Source organism: Thamnophis sirtalis, unplaced genomic scaffold (assembly GCF_051295495.1).
Source record: "Thamnophis sirtalis isolate CommonGarterSnake01/CBP01778 unplaced genomic scaffold, rThaSir2_p1.2 scaffold_4, whole genome shotgun sequence".
In the NCBI taxonomy this organism is placed as follows: domain Eukaryota; kingdom Metazoa; phylum Chordata; class Lepidosauria; order Squamata; family Natricidae; genus Thamnophis; species Thamnophis sirtalis.
The window spans coordinates 68,950,572-68,972,533 of NW_028261384.1; positions in this window are offsets into that span (position 1 = coordinate 68,950,572).

A 21,962-nucleotide genomic window follows, 5' to 3' on the forward strand; every position below is an offset into this window, starting at 1 on the left:
CCAAGTATATCTTAGAATTTGCAGAAAAACTCAATTGAACCAGAACGTGTTCGTTTTGAACCAAAGCTCAGATTCGAAAAACAAACGTATATTAGTAGTGTCCTGAGTCGGGAATGCTAAAAAAGCAACCCATTTAGTGATCTGATGTTCCCCTGGGGAGTTACGCCCAAGTATATCTTAGAATTTGCAGTAAAACTCAATTGAACCAGAACGTGTTACTTTTGAACCAAAGCTCAGATTCGAAAAACAAACGTATATTACTAGCGTCCTGAGTCGGGAATGCTAAAAAACCAACCCATTTTGTGATCTGATGTTTCCCTGGGGAGTTACACCAGTATATCTTAGAATTTGCAGAAAAACTCAATTTAACCAGATCGTGTTACTTTTGAACCAAAGCTCAGATTCGAAAAACAAACGTATATTAGTAGTGTCCTGAGTCGGGAATGCTAAAAAACCAACCCATTTTGTGATCTGATGTTTCCCTGGGGAGTTACACCCAAGTATATCTGAGAATTTGCAGAAAAACTCAATTCAACCAGAACGTGTTAGTTTTGAACCAAAGCTCAGATTCGAAAAACAAACGTATATTAGTAGTGTCCTGAGTCGGGAATGCTAAAAAAGCAACCCATTTAGTGATCTGATGTTCCCCTGGGGAGTTACGCCCAAGTATATCTTAGAATTTGCAGTAAAACTCAATTGAACCAGAACGTGTTCGTTTTGAACCAAAGCTCAGATTCGAAAAACAAACATATATTAGTAGTGTCCTGAGTCGGGAATGCTAAAAAACCAACCAATTTTGTGATCTGATATTTCCCTGGGGAGTTACACCAAAGTATATCTGAGAATTTGCAGAAAAACTCAATTGAACCAGAACGTGTTAGTTTTGAACCAAAGCTCAGATTCGAAAAACAAACGTATATTAGTAGTGTCCTGAGTCGGGAATGCTAAAAAAGCAACCCATTTAGTGATCTGATGTTCCCCTGGGGAGTTACGCCCAAGTATATCTTAGAATTTGCAGTAAAACTCAATTGAACCAGAACGTGTTCGTTTTGAACCAAAGCTCAGATTCGAAAAACAAACATATATTAGTAGTGTCCTGAGTCGGGAATGCTAAAAAACCAACCAATTTTGTGATCTGATATTTCCCTGGGGAGTTACACCAAAGTATATCTGAGAATTTGCAGAAAAACTCAATTGAACCAGAACGTGTTAGTTTTGAACCAAAGCTCAGATTCGAAAAACAAACGTATATTAGTAGTGTCCTGGGTCGGGAATGCTAAAAAACCAACCCATTTTGTGATCTGATGTTTCCCTGGGGAGTTACACCAGTATATCTTAGAATTTGCAGAAAAACTCAATTTAACCAGATCGTGTTACTTTTGAACCAAAGCTCAGATTCGAAAAACAAACGTATATTAGTAGTGTCCTGAGTCGGGAATGCTAAAAAACCAACCCATTTTGTGATCTGATGTTTCCCTGGGGAGTTACACATAAGTATATCTTAGAATTTACAGAAAAACTCAATTCAACCAGATCTTGTTACTTTTGAACCAAAGCTCAGATTCGAAAAACAAACGTATATTACTAGTGTCCTGAGTCGGGAATGCTAAAAAAGCAACCCATTTTGTGATCTGATGTTCCCCTGGGGAGTTACACCAAAGTATATCTGAGAATTTGCAGAAAAACTCAATTCAACCAGAACTTGTTAGTTTTGAACCAAAGCTCAGATTCGAAAAACAAACGTATATTAGTAGTGTCCTGAGTCGGGAATGCTAAAAAAGCAACCCATTTAGTGATCTGATGTTCCCCTGGGGAGTTACGCCCAAGTATATCTTAGAATTTGCAGTAAAACTCAATTGAACCAGAACGTGTTCGTTTTGAACCAAAGCTCAGATTCGAAAAACAAACATATATTAGTAGTGTCCTGAGTCGGGAATGCTAAAAAACCAACCAATTTTGTGATCTGATATTTCCCTGGGGAGTTACACCAAAGTATATCTGAGAATTTGCAGAAAAACTCAATTGAACCAGAACGTGTTAGTTTTGAACCAAAGCTCAGATTCGAAAAACAAACGTATATTAGTAGTGTCCTGGGTCGGGAATGCTAAAAAACCAACCCATTTTGTGATCTGATGTTTCCCTGGGGAGTTACACCAGTATATCTTAGAATTTGCAGAAAAACTCAATTTAACCAGATCGTGTTACTTTTGAACCAAAGCTCAGATTCGAAAAACAAACGTATATTAGTAGTGTCCTGAGTCGGGAATGCTAAAAAACCAACCCATTTTGTGATCTGATGTTTCCCTGGGGAGTTACACCCAAGTATATCTGAGAATTTGCAGAAAAACTCAATTCAACCAGAACGTGTTAGTTTTGAACCAAAGCTCAGATTCGAAAAACAAACGTATATTAGTAGTGTCCTGAGTCGGGAATGCTAAAAAAGCAACCCATTTAGTGATCTGATGTTCCCCTGGGGAGTTACGCCCAAGTATATCTTAGAATTTGCAGTAAAACTCAATTGAACCAGAACGTGTTCGTTTTGAACCAAAGCTCAGATTCGAAAAACAAACATATATTAGTAGTGTCCTGAGTCGGGAATGCTAAAAAACCAACCAATTTTGTGATCTGATATTTCCCTGGGGAGTTACACCAAAGTATATATGAGAATTTGCAGAAAAACTCAATTGAACCAGAACGTGTTAGTTTTGAACCAAAGCTCAGATTCGAAAAACAAACGTATATTAGTAGTGTCCTGGGTCGGGAATGCTAAAAAACCAACCCATTTTGTGATCTGATGTTTCCCTGGGGAGTTACACCAGTATATCTTAGAATTTGCAGAAAAACTCAATTTAACCAGATCGTGTTACTTTTGAACCAAAGCTCAGATTCGAAAAACAAACGTATATTAGTAGTGTCCTGAGTCGGGAATGCTAAAAAACCAACCCATTTTGTGATCTGATGTTTCCCTGGGGAGTTACACCCAAGTATATCTTAGAATTTACAGAAAAACTCAATTCAACCAGATCTTGTTACTTTTGAACCAAAGCTCAGATTCGAAAAACAAACGTATATTACTAGTGTCCTGAGTCGGGAATGCTAAAAAAGCAACCCATTTTGTGATCTGATGTTCCCCTGGGGAGTTACACCAAAGTATATCTGAGAATTTGCAGAAAAACTCAATTCAACCAGAACTTGTTCGTTTTGAACCAAAGCTCAGATTCGAAAAACAAACGTATATTAGTAGTGTCCTGAGTCGGGAATGCTAAAAAAGCAACCCATTTAGTGATCTGATGTTCCCCTGGGGAGTTACGCCCAAGTATATCTTAGAATTTGCAGTAAAACTCAATTGAACCAGAACGTGTTCGTTTTGAACCAAAGCTCAGATTCGAAAAACAAACATATATTAGTAGTGTCCTGAGTCGGGAATGCTAAAAAACCAACCAATTTTGTGATCTGATATTTCCCTGGGGAGTTACACCAAAGTATATCTGAGAATTTGCAGAAAAACTCAATTGAACCAGAACGTGTTAGTTTTGAACCAAAGCTCAGATTCGAAAAACAAACGTATATTAGTAGTGTCCTGGGTCGGGAATGCTAAAAAACCAACCCATTTTGTGATCTGATGTTTCCCTGGGGAGTTACACCAGTATATCTTAGAATTTGCAGAAAAACTCAATTTAACCAGATCGTGTTACTTTTGAACCAAAGCTCAGATTCGAAAAACAAACGTATATTAGTAGTGTCCTGAGTCGGGAATGCTAAAAAACCAACCCATTTTGTGATCTGATGTTTCCCTGGGGAGTTACACCCAAGTATATCTGAGAATTTGCAGAAAAACTCAATTCAACCAGAACGTGTTAGTTTTGAACCAAAGCTCAGATTCGAAAAACAAACGTATATTAGTAGTGTCCTGAGTCGGGAATGCTAAAAAAGCAACCCATTTAGTGATCTGATGTTCCCCTGGGGAGTTACGCCCAAGTATATCTTAGAATTTGCAGTAAAACTCAATTGAACCAGAACGTGTTCGTTTTGAACCAAAGCTCAGATTCGAAAAACAAACATATATTAGTAGTGTCCTGAGTCGGGAATGCTAAAAAACCAACCAATTTTGTGATCTGATATTTCCCTGGGGAGTTACACCAAAGTATATATGAGAATTTGCAGAAAAACTCAATTGAACCAGAACGTGTTAGTTTTGAACCAAAGCTCAGATTCGAAAAACAAACGTATATTAGTAGTGTCCTGGGTCGGGAATGCTAAAAAACCAACCCATTTTGTGATCTGATGTTTCCCTGGGGAGTTACACCAGTATATCTTAGAATTTGCAGAAAAACTCAATTTAACCAGATCGTGTTACTTTTGAACCAAAGCTCAGATTCGAAAAACAAACGTATATTAGTAGTGTCCTGAGTCGGTAATGCTAAAAAACCAACCCATTTTGTGATCTGATGTTTCCCTGGGGAGTTACACCCAAGTATATCTTAGAATTTACAGAAAAACTCAATTCAACCAGATCTTGTTACTTTTGAACCAAAGCTCAGATTCGAAAAACAAACGTATATTAGTAGTGTCCTGAGTCGGGAATGCTAAAAAAGCAACCCATTTAGTGATCTGATGTTCCCCTGGGGAGTTACGCCCAAGTATATCTTAGAATTTGCAGTAAAACTCAATTGAACCAGAACGTGTTCGTTTTGAACCAAAGCTCAGATTCGAAAAACAAACATATATTAGTAGTGTCCTGAGTCGGGAATGCTAAAAAACCAACCAATTTTGTGATCTGATATTTCCCTGGGGAGTTACACCAAAGTATATCTGAGAATTTGCAGAAAAACTCAATTGAACCAGAACGTGTTAGTTTTGAACCAAAGCTCAGATTCGAAAAACAAACGTATATTAGTAGTGTCCTGGGTCGGGAATGCTAAAAAACCAACCCATTTTGTGATCTGATGTTTCCCTGGGGAGTTACACCAGTATATCTTAGAATTTGCAGAAAAACTCAATTTAACCAGATCGTGTTACTTTTGAACCAAAGCTCAGATTCGAAAAACAAACGTATATTAGTAGTGTCCTGAGTCGGGAATGCTAAAAAACCAACCCATTTTGTGATCTGATGTTTCCCTGGGGAGTTACACCCAAGTATATCTTAGAATTTACAGAAAAACTCAATTCAACCAGATCTTGTTACTTTTGAACCAAAGCTCAGATTCGAAAAACAAACGTATATTACTAGTGTCCTGAGTCGGGAATGCTAAAAAAGCAACCCATTTTGTGATCTGATGTTCCCCTGGGGAGTTACACCAAAGTATATCTGAGAATTTGCAGAAAAACTCAATTCAACCAGAACTTGTTAGTTTTGAACCAAAGCTCAGATTCGAAAAACAAACGTATATTAGTAGTGTCCTGAGTCGGGAATGCTAAAAAACCAACCCATTTTGTGATCTGATTTTTCCCTGGAAAGTTACACCAGTATATCTTAGAATTTGCAGAAAAACTCAATTGAACCAGAACGTGTTACTTTTGAACCAAAGCTCAGATTCGAAAAACAAACGTATATTAGTAGTGTCCTGAGTCGGGAATGCTAAAAAACCAACCCATTTTGTGATCTGATGTTTCCCTGGGGAGTTACACCCAAGTATATCTTAGAATTTGCAGAAAAACTCAATTCAACCAGATCGTGTTACTTTTGAACCAAAGCTCAGATTCGAAAAACAAACGTATATTACTAGTGTCCTGGGTCGGGAATGCTAAAAAACCAACCCATTTTGTGATTTATATTTCCCTGAGGAGTTACACCCAAGTATATCTTAGAATATGCAGAAAAACTCAATTGAACCAGAACGTTTTAGTTTTGAACCAAAGCTCAGATTCGAAAAACAAACGTATATTAGTAGTGTCCTGAGTCGGGAATGCTAAAAAACCAACCCATTTTGTGATCTGATGTTCCCCTGGGGAGTTACACCAAAGTATATCTGAGAATTTGCAGAAAAACTCAATTCAACCAGAACTTGTTAGTTTTGAACCAAAGCTCAGATTCGAAAAACAAACGTATATTAGTAGTGTCCTGAGTCGGGAATGCTAAAAAAGCAACCCATTTAGTGATCTGATGTTCCCCTGGGGAGTTACGCCCAAGTATATCTTAGAATTTGCAGTAAAACTCAATTGAACCAGAACGTGTTCGTTTTGAACCAAAGCTCAGATTCGAAAAACAAACATATATTAGTAGTGTCCTGAGTCGGGAATGCTAAAAAACCAACCAATTTTGTGATCTGATATTTCCCTGGGGAGTTACACCAAAGTATATCTGAGAATTTGCAGAAAAACTCAATTGAACCAGAACGTGTTAGTTTTGAACCAAAGCTCAGATTCGAAAAACAAACGTATATTAGTAGTGTCCTGGGTCGGGAATGCTAAAAAACCAACCCATTTTGTGATCTGATGTTTCCCTGGGGAGTTACACCAGTATATCTTAGAATTTGCAGAAAAACTCAATTTAACCAGATCGTGTTACTTTTGAACCAAAGCTCAGATTCGAAAAACAAACGTATATTAGTAGTGTCCTGAGTCGGGAATGCTAAAAAACCAACCCATTTTGTGATCTGATGTTTCCCTGGGGAGTTACACCCAAGTATATCTGAGAATTTGCAGAAAAACTCAATTCAACCAGAACGTGTTAGTTTTGAACCAAAGCTCAGATTCGAAAAACAAACGTATATTAGTAGTGTCCTGAGTCGGGAATGCTAAAAAAGCAACCCATTTAGTGATCTGATGTTCCCCTGGGGAGTTACGCCCAAGTATATCTTAGAATTTGCAGTAAAACTCAATTGAACCAGAACGTGTTCGTTTTGAACCAAAGCTCAGATTCGAAAAACAAACATATATTAGTAGTGTCCTGAGTCGGGAATGCTAAAAAACCAACCAATTTTGTGATCTGATATTTCCCTGGGGAGTTACACCAAAGTATATATGAGAATTTGCAGAAAAACTCAATTGAACCAGAACGTGTTAGTTTTGAACCAAAGCTCAGATTCGAAAAACAAACGTATATTAGTAGTGTCCTGGGTCGGGAATGCTAAAAAACCAACCCATTTTGTGATCTGATGTTTCCCTGGGGAGTTACACCAGTATATCTTAGAATTTGCAGAAAAACTCAATTTAACCAGATCGTGTTACTTTTGAACCAAAGCTCAGATTCGAAAAACAAACGTATATTAGTAGTGTCCTGAGTCGGGAATGCTAAAAAACCAACCCATTTTGTGATCTGATGTTTCCCTGGGGAGTTACACCCAAGTATATCTTAGAATTTACAGAAAAACTCAATTCAACCAGATCTTGTTACTTTTGAACCAAAGCTCAGATTCGAAAAACAAACGTATATTAGTAGTGTCCTGAGTCGGGAATGCTAAAAAAGCAACCCATTTAGTGATCTGATGTTCCCCTGGGGAGTTACGCCCAAGTATATCTTAGAATTTGCAGTAAAACTCAATTGAACCAGAACGTGTTCGTTTTGAACCAAAGCTCAGATTCGAAAAACAAACATATATTAGTAGTGTCCTGAGTCGGGAATGCTAAAAAACCAACCAATTTTGTGATCTGATATTTCCCTGGGGAGTTACACCAAAGTATATCTGAGAATTTGCAGAAAAACTCAATTGAACCAGAACGTGTTAGTTTTGAACCAAAGCTCAGATTCGAAAAACAAACGTATATTAGTAGTGTCCTGGGTCGGGAATGCTAAAAAACCAACCCATTTTGTGATCTGATGTTTCCCTGGGGAGTTACACCAGTATATCTTAGAATTTGCAGAAAAACTCAATTTAACCAGATCGTGTTACTTTTGAACCAAAGCTCAGATTCGAAAAACAAACGTATATTAGTAGTGTCCTGAGTCGGGAATGCTAAAAAACCAACCCATTTTGTGATCTGATGTTTCCCTGGGGAGTTACACCCAAGTATATCTTAGAATTTACAGAAAAACTCAATTCAACCAGATCTTGTTACTTTTGAACCAAAGCTCAGATTCGAAAAACAAACGTATATTACTAGTGTCCTGAGTCGGGAATGCTAAAAAAGCAACCCATTTTGTGATCTGATGTTCCCCTGGGGAGTTACACCAAAGTATATCTGAGAATTTGCAGAAAAACTCAATTCAACCAGAACTTGTTAGTTTTGAACCAAAGCTCAGATTCGAAAAACAAACGTATATTAGTAGTGTCCTGAGTCGGGAATGCTAAAAAACCAACCCATTTTGTGATCTGATTTTTCCCTGGGGAGTTACACCCAAGTATATCTTAGAATTTGCAGAAAAACTCAATTCAACCAGATCGTGTTACTTTTGAACCAAAGCTCAGATTCGAAAAACAAACGTATATTACTAGTGTCCTGGGTCGGGAATGCTAAAAAACCAACCCATTTTGTGATTTATATTTCCCTGAGGAGTTACACCCAAGTATATCTTAGAATATGCAGAAAAACTCAATTGAACCAGAACGTTTTAGTTTTGAACCAAAGCTCAGATTCGAAAAACAAACGTATATTAGTAGTGTCCTGAGTCGGGAATGCTAAAAAACCAACCCATATTGTGATCTGATGTTTCCCTGGGGAGTTACCCCCAAGTATATCTTAGAATATGCAGAAAAACTCAATTGAACCAGAACGTGTTAGTTTTGAACCAAAGCTCAGATTCGAAAAACAAACGTATATTAGTAGTGTCCTGAGTCGGGAATGCTAAAAAACCAACCCATTTTGTGATCTGATGTTTCCCTGGGGAGTTACACCCAAGTATATCTTAGAATTTGCAGAAAAACTCAATTCAACCAGATCGTGTTACTTTTGAACCAAAGCTCAGATTCGAAAAACAAACGTATATTACTAGTGTCCTGGGTCGGGAATGCTAAAAAACCAACCCATTTTGTGATTTATATTTCCCTGAGGAGTTACACCCAAGTATATCTTAGAATATGCAGAAAAACTCAATTGAACCAGAACGTTTTAGTTTTGAACCAAAGCTCAGATTCGAAAAACAAACGTATATTAGTAGTGTCCTGAGTCGGGAATGCTAAAAAACCAACCCATATTGTGATCTGATGTTTCCCTGGGGAGTTACCCCCAGGTATATCTTAGAATATGCAGAAAAACTCAATTGAACCAGAACGTGTTAGTTTTGAACCAAAGCTCAGATTCGAAAAACAAACGTATATTAGTAGTGTCCTGAGTCGGGAATGCTAAAAAACCAACCAATTTTGTGATCTGATATTTCCCTGGGGAGTTACACCAAAGTATATCTTAGAATTTGCAGAAAAACTCAATTCAACCAGAACGTGTTACTTTTGAACCAAAGCTCAGATTCGAAAAACAAACATATATTAGTAGTGTCCTGGGTCGGGAATGCTAAAAAACCAACCCATTTTGTGATCTGATGTTTCCCTGGGGAGTTTCACCCAAGTATATCTTAGAATTTGCAGAAAAACTCAATTCAACCAGAACGTGTTACTTTTGAACCAAAGCTCAGATTCGAAAAACAAACGTATATTAGTAGTGTCCTGAGTCGGGAATGCTAAAAAACCAACCCAGTTTGTGATCGGATGTTTCCCTGGGGAGTTACACCAAAGTATATCTGAGAATTTGCAGAAAAACTCAATTCAACCAGAACGTGTTACTTTTGAACCAAAGCTCAGATTCGAAAAACAAACGTATATTAGTAGTGTCCTGAGTCGGGAATGCTAAAAAACCAACCCATTTTGTGATCTGATGTTTCCCTGGGGAGTTACACCCAAGTATATCTGAGAATTTGCAGAAAAACTCAATTCAACCAGAACGTGTTAGTTTTGAACCAAAGCTCAGATTCGAAAAACAAACGTATATTAGTAGTGTCCTGAGTCGGGAATGCTAAAAAAGCAACCCATTTAGTGATCTGATGTTCCCCTGGGGAGTTACGCCCAAGTATATCTTAGAATTTGCAGTAAAACTCAATTGAACCAGAACGTGTTCGTTTTGAACCAAAGCTCAGATTCGAAAAACAAACATATATTAGTAGTGTCCTGAGTCGGGAATGCTAAAAAACCAACCAATTTTGTGATCTGATATTTCCCTGGGGAGTTACACCAAAGTATATCTGAGAATTTGCAGAAAAACTCAATTGAACCAGAACGTGTTAGTTTTGAACCAAAGCTCAGATTCGAAAAACAAACGTATATTAGTAGTGTCCTGGGTCGGGAATGCTAAAAAACCAACCCATTTTGTGATCTGATGTTTCCCTGGGGAGTTACACCAGTATATCTTAGAATTTGCAGAAAAACTCAATTTAACCAGATCGTGTTACTTTTGAACCAAAGCTCAGATTCGAAAAACAAACGTATATTAGTAGTGTCCTGAGTCGGGAATGCTAAAAAACCAACCCATTTTGTGATCTGATGTTTCCCTGGGGAGTTACACCCAAGTATATCTTAGAATTTACAGAAAAACTCAATTCAACCAGATCTTGTTACTTTTGAACCAAAGCTCAGATTCGAAAAACAAACGTATATTACTAGTGTCCTGAGTCGGGAATGCTAAAAAAGCAACCCATTTTGTGATCTGATGTTCCCCTGGGGAGTTACACCAAAGTATATCTGAGAATTTGCAGAAAAACTCAATTCAACCAGAACTTGTTAGTTTTGAACCAAAGCTCAGATTCGAAAAACAAACGTATATTAGTAGTGTCCTGAGTCGGGAATGCTAAAAAACCAACCCATTTTGTGATCTGATGTTTCCCTGGAAAGTTACACCAGTATATCTTAGAATTTGCAGAAAAACTCAATTTAACCAGATCGTGTTACTTTTGAACCAAAGCTCAGATTCGAAAAACAAACGTATATTAGTAGTGTCCTGAGTCGGGAATGCTAAAAAACCAACCCATTTTGTGATCTGATGTTTCCCTGGGGAGTTACACCCAAGTATATCTTAGAATTTGCAGAAAAACTCAATTCAACCAGATCGTGTTACTTTTGAACCAAAGCTCAGATTCGAAAAACAAACGTATATTACTAGTGTCCTGGCTCGGGAATGCTAAAAAACCAACCCATTTTGTGATCTGATATTTCCCTGAGGAGTTACACCAAAGTATATCTGAGAATTTGCAGAAAAACTCAATTGAACCAGAACGTGTTAGTTTTGAACCAAAGCTCAGATTCGAAAAACAAACGTATATTAGTAGTGTCCTGAGTCGGGAATGCTAAAAAACCAACCCATTTTGTGATCTGATGTTTCCCTGGGGAGTTACACCAAAGTATATCTTAGAATTTGCAGAAAAACTCAATTCAACCAGAACGTATTAGTTTTGAACCAAAGCTCAGATTCGAAAAACAAACGTATATTACTGGTGTCCTGGGTCGGGAATGCTAAAAAACCAACCAATTTTGTGATCTGATATTTCCCTGGGGAGTTACACCAAAGTATATCTGAGAATTTGCAGAAAAACTCAATTGAACCAGAACGTGTTAGTTTTGAACCAAAGCTCAGATTCGAAAAACAAACGTATATTAGTAGTGTCCTGAGTCGGGAATGCTAAAAAACCAACCCATTTTGTGATCTGATGTTTCCCTGGGGAGTTACACCAGTATATCTTAGAATTTGCAGAAAAACTCAATTTAACCAGATCGTGTTACTTTTGAACCAAAGCTCAGATTCGAAAAACAAACGTATATTAGTAGTGTCCTGAGTCGGGAATGCTAAAAAACCAACCCATTTTGTGATCTGATGTTTCCCTGGGGAGTTACACCAAAGTATATCTTAGAATTTGCAGAAAAACTCAATTCAACCAGATCGTGTTACTTTTGAACCAAAGCTCAGATTCGAAAAACAAACGTATATTACTAGTGTCCTGAGTCGGGAATGCTAAAAAACCAACCCATTTTGTGATCTGAAGTTTCCCTGGGGAGTTACACCAAAGTATATCTGAGAATTTGCAGAAAAACTCAATTCAACCAGAACTTGTTAGTTTTGAACCAAAGCTCAGATTCGAAAAACAAACGTATATTAGTAGTGTCCTGAGTCGGGAATGCTAATAAACCAACCCATATTGTGATCTGATGTTTCCCTGGGGAGTTACCCCCAAGTATATCTTAGAATTTGCAGAAAAACTCAATTGAACCAGAACGTGTTCGTTTTGAACCAAAGCTCAGATTCGAAAAACAAACTTATATTAGTAGTGTCCTGAGTCGGGAATGCTAAAAAACCAACCCATTTTGTGATCTGATGTTTCCCTGGGGAGTTACACCCAAGTATATCTTAGAATTTGCAGAAAAACTCAATTCAACCAGATCGTGTTACTTTTGAACCAAAGCTCAGATTCGAAAAACAAACGTATATTACTAGTGTCCTGGGTCGGGAATGCTAAAAAACCAACCCATTTTGTGATCTGATATTTCCCTGAGGAGTTACACCAAAGTATATCTGAGAATTTGCAGAAAAACTCAATTGAACCAGAACGTGTTAGTTTTGAACCAAAGCTCAGATTCGAAAAACAAACGTATATTAGTAGTGTCCTGAGTCGGGAATGCTAAAAAACCAACCCATTTTGTGATCTGATGTTTCCCTGGAAAGTTACACCAGTATATCTTAGAATTTGCAGAAAAACTCAATTTAACCAGATCGTGTTACTTTTGAACCAAAGCTCAGATTCGAAAAACAAACGTATATTAGTAGTGTCCTGAGTCGGGAATGCTAAAAAACCAACCCATTTTGTGATCTGATGTTTCCCTGGGGAGTTACACCCAAGTATATCTTAGAATTTGCAGAAAAACTCAATTCAACCAGATCGTGTTACTTTTGAACCAAAGCTCAGATTCGAAAAACAAACGTATATTACTGGTGTCCTGGGTCGGGAATGCTAAAAAACCAACCAATTTTGTGATCTGATATTTCCCTGGGGAGTTACACCAAAGTATATCTGAGAATTTGCAGAAAAACTCAATTGAACCAGAACGTGTTAGTTTTGAACCAAAGCTCAGATTCGAAAAACAAACGTATATTAGTAGTGTCCTGAGTCGGGAATGCTAAAAAACCAACCCATTTTGTGATCTGATGTTTCCCTGGGGAGTTACACCAGTATATCTTAGAATTTGCAGAAAAACTCAATTTAACCAGATCGTGTTACTTTTGAACCAAAGCTCAGATTCGAAAAACAAACGTATATTAGTAGTGTCCTGAGTCGGGAATGCTAAAAAACCAACCCATTTTGTGATCTGATGTTTCCCTGGGGAGTTACACCAAAGTATATCTTAGAATTTGCAGAAAAACTCAATTCAACCAGATCGTGTTACTTTTGAACCAAAGCTCAGATTCGAAAAACAAACGTATATTACTAGTGTCCTGAGTCGGGAATGCTAAAAAACCAACCCATTTTGTGATCTGAAGTTTCCCTGGGGAGTTACACCAAAGTATATCTGAGAATTTGCAGAAAAACTCAATTCAACCAGAACTTGTTAGTTTTGAACCAAAGCTCAGATTCGAAAAACAAACGTATATTAGTAGTGTCCTGAGTCGGGAATGCTAATAAACCAACCCATATTGTGATCTGATGTTTCCCTGGGGAGTTACCCCCAAGTATATCTTAGAATTTGCAGAAAAACTCAATTGAACCAGAACGTGTTCGTTTTGAACCAAAGCTCAGATTCGAAAAACAAACTTATATTAGTAGTGTCCTGAGTCGGGAATGCTAAAAAACCAACCCATTTTGTGATCTGATGTTTCCCTGGGGAGTTACACCCAAGTATATCTTAGAATTTGCAGAAAAACTCAATTCAACCAGATCGTGTTACTTTTGAACCAAAGCTCAGATTCGAAAAACAAACGTATATTACTAGTGTCCTGGCTCGGGAATGCTAAAAAACCAACCCATTTTGTGATCTGATATTTCCCTGAGGAGTTACACCAAAGTATATCTGAGAATTTGCAGAAAAACTCAATTGAACCAGAACGTGTTAGTTTTGAACCAAAGCTCAGATTCGAAAAACAAACGTATATTAGTAGTGTCCTGAGTCGGGAATGCTAAAAAACCAACCCATTTTGTGATCTGATGTTTCCCTGGGGAGTTACACCAAAGTATATCTTAGAATTTGCAGAAAAACTCAATTCAACCAGAACGTATTAGTTTTGAACCAAAGCTCAGATTCGAAAAACAAACGTATATTACTGGTGTCCTGGGTCGGGAATGCTAAAAAACCAACCAATTTTGTGATCTGATATTTCCCTGGGGAGTTACACCAAAGTATATCTGAGAATTTGCAGAAAAACTCAATTGAACCAGAACGTGTTAGTTTTGAACCAAAGCTCAGATTCGAAAAACAAACGTATATTAGTAGTGTCCTGAGTCGGGAATGCTAAAAAACCAACCCATATTGTGATCTGATGTTTCCCTGGGGAGTTACCCCCAAGTATATCTTAGAATAGGCAGAAAAACTCAATTGAACCAGAACGTGTTAGTTTTGAACCAAAGCTCAGATTCGAAAAACAAACGTATATTACTGGTGTCCTGGGTCGGGAATGCTAAAAAACCAACCAATTTTGTGATCTGATATTTCCCTGGGGAGTTACACCAAAGTATATCTGAGAATTTGCAGAAAAACTCAATTGAACCAGAACGTGTTAGTTTTGAACCAAAGCTCAGATTCGAAAAACAAACGTATATTAGTAGTGTCCTGAGTCGGGAATGCTAAAAAACCAACCCATTTTGTGATCTGATGTTTCCCTGGGGAGTTACACCAGTATATCTTAGAATTTGCAGAAAAACTCAATTTAACCAGATCGTGTTACTTTTGAACCAAAGCTCAGATTCGAAAAACAAACGTATATTAGTAGTGTCCTGAGTCGGGAATGCTAAAAAACCAACCCATTTTGTGATCTGATGTTTCCCTGGGGAGTTACACCAAAGTATATCTTAGAATTTGCAGAAAAACTCAATTCAACCAGATCGTGTTACTTTTGAACCAAAGCTCAGATTCGAAAAACAAACGTATATTAGTAGTGTCCTGAGTCGGGAATGCTAATAAACCAACCCATATTGTGATCTGATGTTTCCCTGGGGAGTTACCCCCAAGTATATCTTAGAATTTGCAGAAAAACTCAATTGAACCAGAACGTGTTCGTTTTGAACCAAAGCTCAGATTCGAAAAACAAACTTATATTAGTAGTGTCCTGAGTCGGGAATGCTAAAAAACCAACCCATTTTGTGATCTGATGTTTCCCTGGGGAGTTACACCCAAGTATATCTTAGAATTTGCAGAAAAACTCAATTCAACCAGATCGTGTTACTTTTGAACCAAAGCTCAGATTCGAAAAACAAACGTATATTACTAGTGTCCTGGGTCGGGAATGCTAAAAAACCAACCCATTTTGTGATCTGATATTTCCCTGAGGAGTTACACCAAAGTATATCTGAGAATTTGCAGAAAAACTCAATTGAACCAGAACGTGTTAGTTTTGAACCAAAGCTCAGATTCGAAAAACAAACGTATATTAGTAGTGTCCTGAGTCGGGAATGCTAAAAAACCAACCCATTTTGTGATCTGATGTTTCCCTGGAAAGTTACACCAGTATATCTTAGAATTTGCAGAAAAACTCAATTTAACCAGATCGTGTTACTTTTGAACCAAAGCTCAGATTCGAAAAACAAACGTATATTAGTAGTGTCCTGAGTCGGGAATGCTAAAAAACCAACCCATTTTGTGATCTGATGTTTCCCTGGGGAGTTACACCCAAGTATATCTTAGAATTTGCAGAAAAACTCAATTCAACCAGATCGTGTTACTTTTGAACCAAAGCTCAGATTCGAAAAACAAACGTATATTACTGGTGTCCTGGGTCGGGAATGCTAAAAAACCAACCAATTTTGTGATCTGATATTTCCCTGGGGAGTTACACCAAAGTATATCTGAGAATTTGCAGAAAAACTCAATTGAACCAGAACGTGTTAGTTTTGAACCAAAGCTCAGATTCGAAAAACAAACGTATATTAGTAGTGTCCTGAGTCGGGAATGCTAAAAAACCAACCCATTTTGTGATCTGATGTTTCCCTGGGGAGTTACACCAGTATATCTTAGAATTTGCAGAAAAACTCAATTTAACCAGATCGTGTTACTTTTGAACCAAAGCTCAGATTCGAAAAACAAACGTATATTAGTAGTGTCCTGAGTCGGGAATGCTAAAAAACCAACCCATTTTGTGATCTGATGTTTCCCTGGGGAGTTACACCAAAGTATATCTTAGAATTTGCAGAAAAACTCAATTCAACCAGATCGTGTTACTTTTGAACCAAAGCTCAGATTCGAAAAACAAACGTATATTACTAGTGTCCTGAGTCGGGAATGCTAAAAAACCAACCCATTTTGTGATCTGAAGTTTCCCTGGGGAGTTACACCAAAGTATATCTGAGAATTTGCAGAAAAACTCAATTCAACCAGAACTTGTTAGTTTTGAACCAAAGCTCAGGTTCGAAAAACAAACGTATATTAGTAGTGTCCTGAGTCGGGAATGCTAATAAACCAACCCATATTGTGATCTGATGTTTCCCTGGGGAGTTACCCCCAAGTATATCTTAGAATTTGCAGAAAAACTCAATTGAACCAGAACGTGTTCGTTTTGAACCAAAGCTCAGATTCGAAAAACAAACTTATATTAGTAGTGTCCTGAGTCGGGAATGCTAAAAAACCAACCCATTTTGTGATCTGATGTTTCCCTGGGGAGTTACACCCAAGTATATCTTAGAATTTGCAGAAAAACTCAATTCAACCAGATCGTGTTACTTTTGAACCAAAGCTCAGATTCGAAAAACAAACGTATATTACTAGTGTCCTGGCTCGGGAATGCTAAAAAACCAACCCATTTTGTGATCTGATATTTCCCTGAGGAGTTACACCAAAGTATATCTGAGAATTTGCAGAAAAACTCAATTGAACCAGAACGTGTTAGTTTTGAACCAAAGCTCAGATTCGAAAAACAAACGTATATTAGTAGTGTCCTGAGTCGGGAATGCTAAAAAACCAACCCATTTTGTGATCTGATGTTTCCCTGGGGAGTTACACCAAAGTATATCTTAGAATTTGCAGAAAAACTCAATTCAACCAGAACGTATTAGTTTTGAACCAAAGCTCAGATTCGAAAAACAAACGTATATTACTGGTGTCCTGGGTCGGGAATGCTAAAAAACCAACCAATTTTGTGATCTGATATTTCCCTGGGGAGTTACACCAAAGTATATCTGAGAATTTGCAGAAAAACTCAATTGAACCAGAACGTGTTAGTTTTGAACCAAAGCTCAGATTCGAAAAACAAACGTATATTAGTAGTGTCCTGAGTCGGGAATGCTAAAAAACCAACCCATATTGTGATCTGATGTTTCCCTGGGGAGTTACCCCCAAGTATATCTTAGAATAGGCAGAAAAACTCAATTGAACCAGAACGTGTTAGTTTTGAACCAAAGCTCAGATTCGAAAAACAAACGTATATTACTGGTGTCCTGGGTCGGGAATGCTAAAAAACCAACCAATTTTGTCATCTGATATTTCCCTGGGGAGTTACACCAAAGTATATCTGAGAATTTGCAGAAAAACTCAATTGAACCAGAACGTGTTAGTTTTGAACCAAAGCTCAGATTCGAAAAACAAACGTATATTAGTAGTGTCCTGAGTCGGGAATGCTAAAAAACCAACCCATTTTGTGATCTGATGTTTCCCTGGGGAGTTACACCAGTATATCTTAGAATTTGCAGAAAAACTCAATTTAACCAGATCGTGTTACTTTTGAACCAAAGCTCAGATTCGAAAAACAAACGTATATTAGTAGTGTCCTGAGTCGGGAATGCTAAAAAACCAACCCATTTTGTGATCTGATGTTTCCCTGGGGAGTTACACCAAAGTATATCTTAGAATTTGCAGAAAAACTCAATTCAACCAGATCGTGTTACTTTTGAACCAAAGCTCAGATTCGAAAAACAAACGTATATTACTAGTGTCCTGAGTCGGGAATGCTAAAAAACCAACCCATTTTGTGATCTGAAGTTTCCCTGGGGAGTTACACCAAAGTATATCTGAGAATTTGCAGAAAAACTCAATTCAACCAGAACTTGTTAGTTTTGAACCAAAGCTCAGATTCGAAAAACAAACGTATATTAGTAGTGTCCTGAGTCGGGAATGCTAATAAACCAACCCATATTGTGATCTGATGTTTCCCTGGGGAGTTACCCCCAAGTATATCTTAGAATTTGCAGAAAAACTCAATTGAACCAGAACGTGTTCGTTTTGAACCAAAGCTCAGATTCGAAAAACAAACTTATATTAGTAGTGTCCTGAGTCGGGAATGCTAAAAAACCAACCCATTTTGTGATCTGATGTTTCCCTGGGGAGTTACACCCAAGTATATCTTAGAATTTGCAGAAAAACTCAATTCAACCAGATCGTGTTACTTTTGAACCAAAGCTCAGATTCGAAAAACAAACGTATATTACTAGTGTCCTGGGTCGGGAATGCTAAAAAACCAACCCATTTTGTGATCTGATATTTCCCTGAGGAGTTACACCAAAGTATATCTGAGAATTTGCAGAAAAACTCAATTGAACCAGAACGTGTTAGTTTTGAACCAAAGCTCAGATTCGAAAAACAAACGTATATTAGTAGTGTCCTGAGTCGGGAATGCTAAAAAACCAACCCATTTTGTGATCTGATGTTTCCCTGGGGAGTTACACCAAAGTATATCTTAGAATTTGCAGAAAAACTCAATTCAACCAGAACGTATTAGTTTTGAACCAAAGCTCAGATTCGAAAAACAAACGTATATTACTGGTGTCCTGGGTCGGGAATGCTAAAAAACCAACCAATTTTGTGATCTGATATTTCCCTGGGGAGTTACACCAAAGTATATCTGAGAATTTGCAGAAAAACTCAATTGAACCAGAACGTGTTAGTTTTGAACCAAAGCTCAGATTCGAAAAACAAACGTATATTAGTAGTGTCCTGAGTCGGGAATGCTAAAAAACCAACCCATATTGTGATCTGATGTTTCCCTGGGGAGTTACCCCCAAGTATATCTTAGAATATGCAGAAAAACTCAATTGAACCAGAACGTGTTAGTTTTGAACCAAAGCTCAGATTCGAAAAACAAACGTATATTAGTAGTGTCCTGAGTCGGGAATGCTAAAAAACCAACCCATTTTGTGATCTGATGTTTCCCTGGGGAGTTACACCAGTATATCTTAGAATTTGCAGAAAAACTCAATTTAACCAGATCGTGTTACTTTTGAACCAAAGCTCAGATTCGAAAAACAAACGTATATTAGTAGTGTCCTGAGTCGGGAATGCTAATAAAGCAACCCATTTTGTGATCTGATATTTCTCTGGGGAGTTACACCAAAGTATATCTTAGAATTTGCAGAAAAACTCAATTCAACCAGAACGTGTTACTTTTGAACCAAAGCTCAGATTCGAAAAACAAACGTATATTAGTAGTGTCCTGAGTCGGGAATGCTAAAAAACCAACCCATTTTGTGATCTGATGTTTCCCTGGGGAGTTACACCAAAGTATATCTTAGAATTTGCAGAAAAACTCAATTCAACCAGAACGTGTTACTTTTGAACCAAAGCTCAGATTCGAAAAACATATATTAGTAGTGTCCTGGGTCGGGAATGCTAAAAAACCAACCCATTTTGTGATCTGATGTTTCCCTGGGGAGTTTCACCCAAGTATATCTTAGAATTTGCAGAAAAACTCAATTCAACCAGAACGTGTTACTTTTGAACCAAAGCTCAGATTCGAAAAACAAACGTATATTAGTAGTGTCCTGAGTCGGGAATGCTAAAAAAGCAACCCAGTTTGTGATCGGATGTTTCCCTGGGGAGTTACACCAAAGTATATCTGAGAATTTGCAGAAAAACTCAATTCAACCAGAACGTGTTACTTTTGAACCAAAGCTCAGATTCGAAAAACAAACGTATATTAGTAGTGTCCTGAGTCGGGAATGCTAAAAAACCAACCCATTTAGTGATCTGATGTTCCCCTGGGGAGTTACGCCCAAGTATATCTTAGAATTTGCAGAAAAACTCAATTGAACCAGAACGTGTTCGTTTTGAACCAAAGCTCAGATTCGAAAAACAAACATATATTAGTAGTGTCCTGAGTCGGGAATGCTAAAAAACCAACCAATTTTGTGATCTGATATTTCCCTGGGGAGTTACACCAAAGTATATCTGAGAATTTGCAGAAAAACTCAATTGAACCAGAACGTGTTAGTTTTGAACCAAAGCTCAGATTCGAAAAACAAACGTATATTACTGGTGTCCTGGGTCGGGAATGCTAAAAAACCAACCCATTTTGTGATCTGATGTTTCCCTGGGGAGTTACACCAGTATATCTTAGAATTTGCAGAAAAACTCAATTTAACCAGATCGTGTTACTTTTGAACCAAAGCTCAGATTCGAAAAACAAACGTATATTAGTAGTGTCCTGAGTCGGGAATGCTAAAAAACCAACCCATTTTGTGATCTGATGTTTCCCTGGGGAGTTACACCCAAGTATATCTTAGAATTTACAGAAAAACTCAATTCAACCAGATCTTGTTACTTTTGAACCAAAGCTCAGATTCGAAAAACAAACGTATATTACTAGTGTCCTGAGTCGGGAATGCTAAAAAAGCAACCCATTTTGTGATCTGATGTTCCCCTGGGGAGTTACACCAAAGTATATCTGAGAATTTGCAGAAAAACTCAATTCAACCAGAACTTGTTAGTTTTGAACCAAAGCTCAGATTCGAAAAACAAACGTATATTAGTAGTGTCCTGAGTCGGGAATGCTAAAAAAGCAACCCATTTAGTGATCTGATGTTCCCCTGGGGAGTTACGCCCAAGTATATCTTAGAATTTGCAGTAAAACTCAATTGAACCAGAACGTGTTCGTTTTGAACCAAAGCTCAGATTCGAAAAACAAACATATATTAGTAGTGTCCTGAGTCGGGAATGCTAAAAAACCAACCAATTTTGTGATCTGATATTTCCCTGGGGAGTTACACCAAAGTATATCTGAGAATTTGCAGAAAAACTCAATTGAACCAGAACGTGTTAGTTTTGAACCAAAGCTCAGATTCGAAAAACAAACGTATATTAGTAGTGTCCTGGGTCGGGAATGCTAAAAAACCAACCCATTTTGTGATCTGATGTTTCCCTGGGGAGTTACACCAGTATATCTTAGAATTTGCAGAAAAACTCAATTTAACCAGATCGTGTTACTTTTGAACCAAAGCTCAGATTCGAAAAACAAACGTATATTAGTAGTGTCCTGAGTCGGGAATGCTAAAAAACCAACCCATTTTGTGATCTGATGTTTCCCTGGGGAGTTACACCCAAGTATATCTGAGAATTTGCAGAAAAACTCAATTCAACCAGAACGTGTTAGTTTTGAACCAAAGCTCAGATTCGAAAAACAAACGTATATTAGTAGTGTCCTGAGTCGGGAATGCTAAAAAAGCAACCCATTTAGTGATCTGATGTTCCCCTGGGGAGTTACGCCCAAGTATATCTTAGAATTTGCAGTAAAACTCAATTGAACCAGAACGTGTTCGTTTTGAACCAAAGCTCAGATTCGAAAAACAAACATATATTAGTAGTGTCCTGAGTCGGGAATGCTAAAAAACCAACCAATTTTGTGATCTGATATTTCCCTGGGGAGTTACACCAAAGTATATATGAGAATTTGCAGAAAAACTCAATTGAACCAGAACGTGTTAGTTTTGAACCAAAGCTCAGATTCGAAAAACAAACGTATATTAGTAGTGTCCTGGGTCGGGAATGCTAAAAAACCAACCCATTTTGTGATCTGATGTTTCCCTGGGGAGTTACACCAGTATATCTTAGAATTTGCAGAAAAACTCAATTTAACCAGATCGTGTTACTTTTGAACCAAAGCTCAGATTCGAAAAACAAACGTATATTAGTAGTGTCCTG